General features: G+C 48.9%; 1 protein-coding gene across 2 annotated transcripts in view; it reads left to right on the top strand.

The window, feature by feature from the left end:
• The window catches only part of NTF3 (neurotrophin 3), an 89183-nt gene that overhangs the window by 3472 nt on the left and 77493 nt on the right, over window positions 1-8218 (top strand). The window lies entirely within an intron of this gene.

Below are 8218 nucleotides of genomic sequence, written 5' to 3'. Positions count from 1 at the left end.
AGAGAGCTGGGGTAAAGTAATGAAGGAAGCTCGCTGGGAGGTAGGAGGGGTGTATGGTCTAGCTTTTGTGAAATGATGGGGCAAGAGTGTTTTCAAAGGATTTGAAGGGACTCTGTGTGTCGGACGAAGGCGGAAACTTGTCTTGCAGACTCAAGTGTGACAGCATGTGACAAAGGTATAGATAAAAGATGGACAAACGCCGAGGCTGCAACAGTGGGCGCCAACATCAGGATGATTGTGAGGATGGCCGAGGGTCAGGTAGTAGTTCCTTCTGTTGTCCGTGGGGTCGCTGAGAGCCGGAACCAACGTCCAGGCACCTAACAGACAAATAGTTGCGGGAAGCATTTGGAGTTCCATTTGGGGGTTGAGGCAAAAGGAAAGAATTGCCCTGCAGTGGCTGTGAGTGAGGTGATCAAATCAGGGTGAGGGTCAGGGCATGCTTTGTGATGCATGCACCTGCTTGGCAGGACCCCATCTTATAAGGCTCTCCCCACATGATGGATTATGTTTGGAAGGATTTTATGACTGATGCCATTTCTGAATCCACGAAGTTATAGTTGAACTATCTTGAGAGTCTAGGAGACTTCTTTCAGAAATAGCCGTAATGATAGTTGGTCGTTTTCAGAAAATCTGGTAGCACGTTCATTTAAGGACAGTATGGTGAAATGGACAACTCCCAATTGGGAATTGCCGAGTGAGATTCTAGCAGGAGCTCCGGTGGTGGAGTGGCTTCGGGTAGGGCTGGGATCCTCGCTGGGACCTTCAAGGTCAGCCGTTCCAAACCACCAGCCACTCTTCTGGGGAAAGACAGGGTTTCTTACTCCTACAAACAATCACCGTGTTGGAAACTCATAGGGGCAGTTCAACCGGGTTTCCATAGGGTCATTGTGAGTCGGCATCGGCTCACTGCCAGTGAGTCTGGTTTGTTGTTCTTGTTTATTGGGTATTCTAGTTCAGGTCTGACACTTTAAAGTAGTCTGGCTTTAGGAGTTTTCGAATCATGCTGATCTTCAATTTCTCTTTTTGTTAAATGATGCTGTGTCCAATGGTGTGCTGAGGAGAAAAGTTTACTCCTCTTCCCCACTCCTCCCCACCCCGATAGGGGGTGGGGTGGGGCTTGGGGGGGGCTTTAGGAGTGCAATGCTTTGCTCACACAGGAAGTCTAATTGAATGCATGTGCTCCTTGGTGTCTAAAGCATTGTAAAAATGGATTCCCTACCTCTTCCCCTTGACAATGGAAGCTGATCAAATAGTCTTGGGGTCCGCAAGTCACTATATAAACAGAACTTTCGGAAATTGTCTCCGTTTACTCCTCCATACCATGGAAGTAGCCAAACGTGGTTGGTAAAACTCTGAATCCACCGAAGACCTTTGTGTTATTCCAGGGATCGGTGTTATTGCCCATTGGAGGCACATGCTTCGCTGTTCTTTCACTTCAGCAGTGCGCACGCACGTCAACACAAATGGGACTTTGAGAATGACTTTGAGTCCTTGGAGCAGGCTCCATTTGAGTAAGAGGAGTAAAGGCCGGCCGGCTTGGCTTTCCATGGGGCTTGTTTTCTCTCAATTGTGGATTGCTCACGGGAAGAATTGGCCTGCTAAGAGGAGTGCATGGCCTTTGGGTCTGTAAGTGCCGGGTGTCCAGTCAAGTCAGTGGGAGAGCCGCCTTTCCCAGACACAGACACAGAGAGTCACAAGGAATCCCACCAATATTTCTGAGGCCTCCCAGCAGTTAGTACGTGCTGTCAACTCCTGGCTCAGAGTAGGATGCCATCCTTGGGTCCAGTGGCCATAAATAGGCAGGAGCTGAGCGATTTCCATGAGGCACTAAACCTTTTGTTGCTTTTCCTGGGGAGATTGGGCCAATTAAGTTGATTGGAAGAGGTCACTGCTGATGGGTCTCACATTCCCTGGGCAGGCCAGGCCAGCAGAATTTAATTACATCACATTCCCCATCTCTGCAATTCCACTCCCAGATGTTTCAGATGTCCTGGCCTCTCCTCCCTGCACCCTCCTTGCCTCTTATCCCCACGTTCACCCCCAGAATGGCCAATGGAGTGGACAGCTTCCTCTGCAGGCTCCTCCAAACCTTTCCTTGCCAGTTTCAGTGCTAGCACCTGGGTGAGAGAGGGTGCAAATCCTCCTGTTAACTGGGAGCTCCAGAGGACTCAAGGCAACACAGAAAATCTCGACCCCTCCCACCCCTGCGTCAAGAGCTCACCAGCTGCTGTTTTCCTCATCAATCAGGCAGGTAGCTTCTGGGGTTGGCAATGCTGAACAAATCGCTGTTGCTAAGGCTTTCGATTCTGTTTTATTTAACACTGATTATGTTGGAGAAGGACCCAGTAAGTCCTCCGCTGTCCACTAACCCGAGTCCCGAGTGGTGCTGCTAAGCCCAGGGGATGGACTTTGTGCCGGGACTGTGGGATGTGTGCATGCTCTGGAGCGTGCTGGAGCACCCAGGGGCATGGAAGCTACCCTGGGTCGGCAGGAGGCACTTAGAGAGCTGATGTTGTGGGTGGCAGGTACAGAGTGCTTGACAGCAGATTGCATTCTCATCCTATCGGCCCATGGGTTCATCCTGTGTGCTCACCAGATAGGAGAAGCTGGATATTGTATATCAAATCAAACCAAACCAACAAAAGCTAACAGAAAACCTTGTTGCCTTTGAGCCGTTCCACCTGAAGATGCTGCCGTGTGTGTCAGACTTGACCTGCACTCCATAGAGGTTTCAATAGCTGATTTGGGGGGAAGTTGATGGTCAGGCTTTGGGTCCAAGATGCTGCTGGATTGATTCCAACTGTCAACTTTTTCATAATTCATTTGAGTGCAAACCACATCTGTATGCTACCCAGGGGCCTGGAAGGGTAGACCATGTGACTACCATGGGACCAGGGCAAATAGTACCTTACCTTTACCTGGACAGATCTCAATGACGTGCAAGACTAGACAAACATTTGTAGAATCTATGGGAGCACATGCAGTTGACCAGAAATTTTAGAAGTTCTTGGTGTGTGGGTAACAGTTTTTCATCGCTCAACCTTTCAGTCTGCCTAAAGAAGCCAGGGACAGGAGATTGCATGTGACCTCCCCCGCTCCCCCACCCTCCATGGTCATAATGAATTTGCTGTTAGATGCCCTGGTCAGTGCCATGGTTCTCAAAGTCTTAACTGGAACTACTGATAGCTGGCTGTGGCTCTGGAAGTCCTCACAAGAAGAGTGGTTTAGCTGAAGAAGGACAGATCCCCTAGTGAAATTTGTGGCGTGGTCTATTGTGATTGCTCACTTTAAAAAAAATCATTTTATTGGGGGCTCATACAACTCTTACCACAATCCATATACACATCCATTGTGTCAAGCACATTTGTACATCTGTTGCCATCATCATTCTCAAAACACTTGCTTTCTGCTTGAGCCCTTGGTATCAGTTCCTCATTTTTCCCCTCCCTCCCCGCTTCCCCCTTCCTCATGAACCTTTATAATTTACAAATTATTATTATTTTATCATGTCTTACACTGTCCAGTGTCTCCCTTCACCCACTTTTCTGTTGTTCCATCCCCCCTAGGAAGGAGGTTATATGTAGATCCTTGTAACCAGTTCCCCCTTTCCACCCCACCCTCCCTCAACCCTCCCAGTATAGTCACTCTCAGCACTGGTTCTGAAGGGATCATCTGTCCTGGATTCCCTGTGTTTCCAGTTCCTATCTGTACCAGTGTACATCCTTTGGTCAAGCCAGATTTGAAAGGTAGAATTGGGATCATGATAGTGGGTGGGCAAGAAGCATTTAGGAACTAGAGGAAAGTTGTATGTTTCATTATTGCTACCCTGCATTCTGACTGGCGACCCTTCTGTAAGAGGATGTCCTATTCCCTGCAGATGGACTTTGGGTCCCCACTCTGCACTCCCCTTCATTCAGATTGCTCACTTTCTAACAATATCCCCAGAGAAAATATACTATGTTTTAGGTCCCCAAGTTTTATGGATTTTTAAAAGTGAGATTTTGAGAGCATTCAAATTACATTGAATCCAGGGCCTGTATTGTAGGAGCAAAAGGCTATTTATTGATCCAAAGGTCCCAGTCCAAAACGATCTTCAGCAGAGTGGGCAAAAAACGCCTGAAAAGTTGGAGGTGGAGGACCAGGCCCAAGAACTGGCTTGGTTGTAAGAAGCTGTGGTTCTGAGATCCTGTACTCGGGGCTTTAATCTCCATCTATAACTGCAGGGCTTGGCTAAGAAGACCTCTACCCGCCTACTTGATCCCTACTAACATGCCTTGCTTGGAGGGCATCCTGGCACATCCTTCATGAGCTCTGGCTTTTTTCTTTGGGAAACAGCTGAGTCAAGGGAGAAAGGCATGTAAGGAATTTGCCATAGTATTTAGTTTTGACTAAGAATACTCAGGACGTTTCTCCTAGTCTGAACAGTGTGTCCCTCACTGAAAGAGCCTGGATTTGCCTTTCTGGTCTTCCTGGGGCTAACCATCTAGCTTCCATGTGAGTACCTTTCGGTATCAGTACTTCTGACTTAGATGAACACACCCCTTTCAGATGATGATGGGGATGGTGATGGTGGTGACAGTCAACGGTGGACAACCTCTGGAGTGCCAGCGATTGTTACTACCTGACATCTCACCACTCAAAGTAATCCCATTGACAGACAGGGAAGTGGAGGCTCCATGAGGCGAAGCGATAGGCTCATGTCATGCAGCCAGAGGTTGATGAACTGACTTGCCATCCTCAGGCCTGTGGCCATCCCAGTTCGTCCACCACCTGCCCGTCTGTTGATTCTGATGTTTGTGTTCCAGGATGTCATCCAGATGGGAGCTGGTCTGATCGCCTTCTAAAACCTCTGTCGCTTCACAGGGCAACCTGCTCCCCTGGAAGTTTCCTTTAAATGTACAAGCCGAATGTTTAAGTTTTCTACCCACCTGCTGGCAAGCAGGTGTCAGAGCTGCCTGAACTTCCAACCACCCTCCCCCTTGCCTTTCTGTCCTGTTGACAAGGGAAGCTGCCCTTCCAGAATGGGGGTATTGATTGAAGCCACAATTGCCTCCTTGTAAACTCTGTTACATTGGCGCCGGACATCTGGTTTTGATCCACACGCCCACAAGAGGTGGTGGGTCCCAGCATTCCTGAGCCCTGGGATGAGGCTTGCACAAAGTTGATGTACAAAAAGGAATATGAGTTTGTCCTTTAGAATCTGGAAAATGGCTTTCCCTAGTAGGTTAGGAAGCCCCTACAAATGGACTTCCATTTTTAACTGGTGCCAAAGTTAAGGTAGGTCTCTTGCTGAGAAGTGGCCGCAGATGACTAGGGTCCCCAGCGACGGTGTGCCGAAGAACCAAGAAGCTGTACATTCATGCAGCTCAGCCTTGGCCCTTTGTTCTGCGTCATTCTCTGGGCCATACCGGAAGTCTGGACGCCAAGAGGACTCTCAGGGTGGATGCTGCCCTCTGAAGAGTGTGACCAAAGGTCTTTTGCTATCACCGTTAACTCGCCTCCTCCACCACTAGCAGATGCTCTCCAAGCCAATTCATGAGAGGACACTCTATTCTATCAAGAGGTCTTTGCAATGTGTGCATTGTACACTGACCTAAAGCCTGTTGCCTTTAGAAACTCAGAAAAATAGGTGCTTGTTATTTTTCAACTCAACTTTTCCCAGGGAGGATGATACTCCCCGCCCCCCCCTTTATGCGGAGGATCTAGCCCTGCTTTTTTTGGCTGTGGGTTCGGTTTGGTTTCCATGACTGCTCCAAACCCACCACCATGGAGTCGATTCCAATGCACGGCAACCTGCGGGACACAGTAGACCTGCTCCTTAGACCGTCTAGGACCGGCGTCTGTACGGGGACAGAGTGCCCGATCGTTCTCCTGCTGAACAACTCCACCCTCTGCTTCACAGCCTCCGCGGCCAAGTGCCTAACCACTGTGCCACCAGGGCTGCTTCTGGATGACAGCCAAGTTCCTGCAGTTTATGAACCCCACCTCCACCCCCATAAGTCTCTAGTTTTTACATGTTCTTGGAACATTTAAAAATATTCTCCCTCTCTGGCTCCAAATTATTCCTAAGGGAATATGTTTGGAGTTTTCCGTCTGGGATTAGTTCCCTCCTGTGTCTCTCAGACCTGTTTGTGATAGAGCAGAGGGCATGTTCCCGGCCTTTACTAGCCTCAAGAAGAACACAGAGGCTCTGGACAGTGACCCGTTTACCCATACAATGTGTTCCGTGATCAGGATTGAGCCCAGGTCTCTGATCACTCAGCTCCCTGCTTTGGTCAGCTGACTACCTTTCTCTCAGCACAGGATGCAAGCTAGCTGTGTAACTCTGCTTGGACCGCCATGGACCTGCTTCCTCTTCTGGAAGAGGAGGGAGTCGGTCATATCAGGCTCAGTAAGTAGGTGGTCGGTCACCAAGGACATCCCGGTTGTTAGAATTCAGAGGTTCTAAGGCTCACTAAGCCTCACGGTGCCCCGTGTCTGGGGTTCCCGGGTATCTCTGCTAGCTTGGAGGACTTGTGTACCGAAACGTGGAGGAGGAAATTAAGTTATGTGATGCCGGATAAGTTATTGAACATATGGATGAGTGCATGTTTATAAAGTGCTGAAGAAACTAGCTTGCCAGATTTGTGGCAGTTGAAAGCCCAGGGAGAGGCTTATGTGGGATGAAACTGGGTAACTGAATTCAGTCAGCTACATCAGAAAGATCTTGAACTCTGAGCAGGAGACCGGGCTCCACTCTGCATTTTACCAGAAGCAGACTACAGTTTGGGGGTGGGGGTGGGGGGCGGGGTACCTGCAGGGTGCCAGGTCTCCCTCCTCATCTGGTGAAGCAGAGGGTGAGGAGCGACAGGCTTAGATGGCCTCCCAAACCTTTCCCACCTCATCATTCCACTGTGGGAATTGGGGTCTAGTGGGTGAAGGGAGACAGTGGTCAGTGTAAGATAGGAGAACACTAATAATTTATAAATTATCAAGGGTTCATGAGGGAGGGACGTGGGAGAGGGAGGGCGGGGGAAAATGAGGAGCTGATGATCCCAAGGGCTCAAGTTGAAAGAAAATGTTTTGAAAAGGGTGACGGCAACAAATGTACAAATGTGCTTGCCGTGGAGATAAGCAGGAATACAAGAAGAAAGTGACATGAAATCCATTGTGTCACGTGATGATGGCACAGATCTTTCTAATATGGTTGTATTATAGGTGAATTATCTGCCAATAAAACTATTTTTAAAAAGAAAAAAAAGAGAAGGTCTGATGGATGGATGGATGGATGGATGGATGGAGGAGAGATAGATAAAAAAGGGATGTCCACAAAGGGCTTACTGTAGACAGAAATGTCTTCGGTAGAACAAGGAGGTGTCAGAGAGATATATTTGCTCTTGAAATGGAGGTGGTTGGAAGGGAGAGTCTGTGTGTCTACTGTATTTAGACTATTCTCCCCTGCTTACTTGTTGATGAGCCTGAAATGATTCTTGCCATCTTTGCTTAACCACTGCCAACCCTGGATGCCTTTCCATCTTCCCCAAGGGAGCCTGGGGCTCCGTGTGCCACATCACTCCAGCAGCCTGTGTTTTATTTGCATTCCTCTGTTCTCACTAGAGTATGAGCCCAGTAAGAAAGGAATCTGGTCTTTATCTCCGTGTCCCCCAACACCTTCACCAGCATCTGGCACTGAAATGTGTTGGATGAATGAGTGCACGACGAACCCATCAGCAAGTTCTGACAGACGAGTGGTCGTAGGAGAGCCCTAGGAGACTGGGTGAGGGAGAGGTCAGACAGACACAGTCCATTTAAGGTGGTAGATGTGAGTGTGAGACAGGGGACAGGCTTCTGAGCCGAGGGGCTAGTGTTGATGTGGCGGAGGAGGCTGGAAGGCCCTCTTGACCCAGAAGCTGGTTGGTCCAGGAACAGTGGTCACCGACATGAGAAGGCCGTCGTCATATCCTCTGCCTGTCCTGTTTGCTCTGTCCCAGGACACTGCCCACTGCCCTTGTTCTCTTCTGAGACACTCCCATCCTGTGTCTTACCATTCCTACGTCTTCTGCAAATTTGGGTGCATGGTTCTAAGAGAATGGGGTACCATTGTACATGGATCAATCCCTCTCCTAAGTCCAGAAAGTAGCTCAAACCACATTTTTAAAAGAATTTCTGGTGAGCATCCTTTGGGTGGCTGCTAAGTACCAGGATTGTGTTGGCCTGACTTTGTTGACCATCTACTAAG

This window comes from Echinops telfairi, unplaced genomic scaffold (genome assembly GCF_000313985.2).
Source record: "Echinops telfairi isolate 266 unplaced genomic scaffold, ASM31398v2 ScPeMD7_7356;HRSCAF=8355, whole genome shotgun sequence".
NCBI lineage: Eukaryota > Metazoa > Chordata > Mammalia > Afrosoricida > Tenrecidae > Echinops > Echinops telfairi.
Note: the sequence above shows the minus strand (reverse complement) of the source record. Positions and strands in the feature narration are given on the sequence as shown.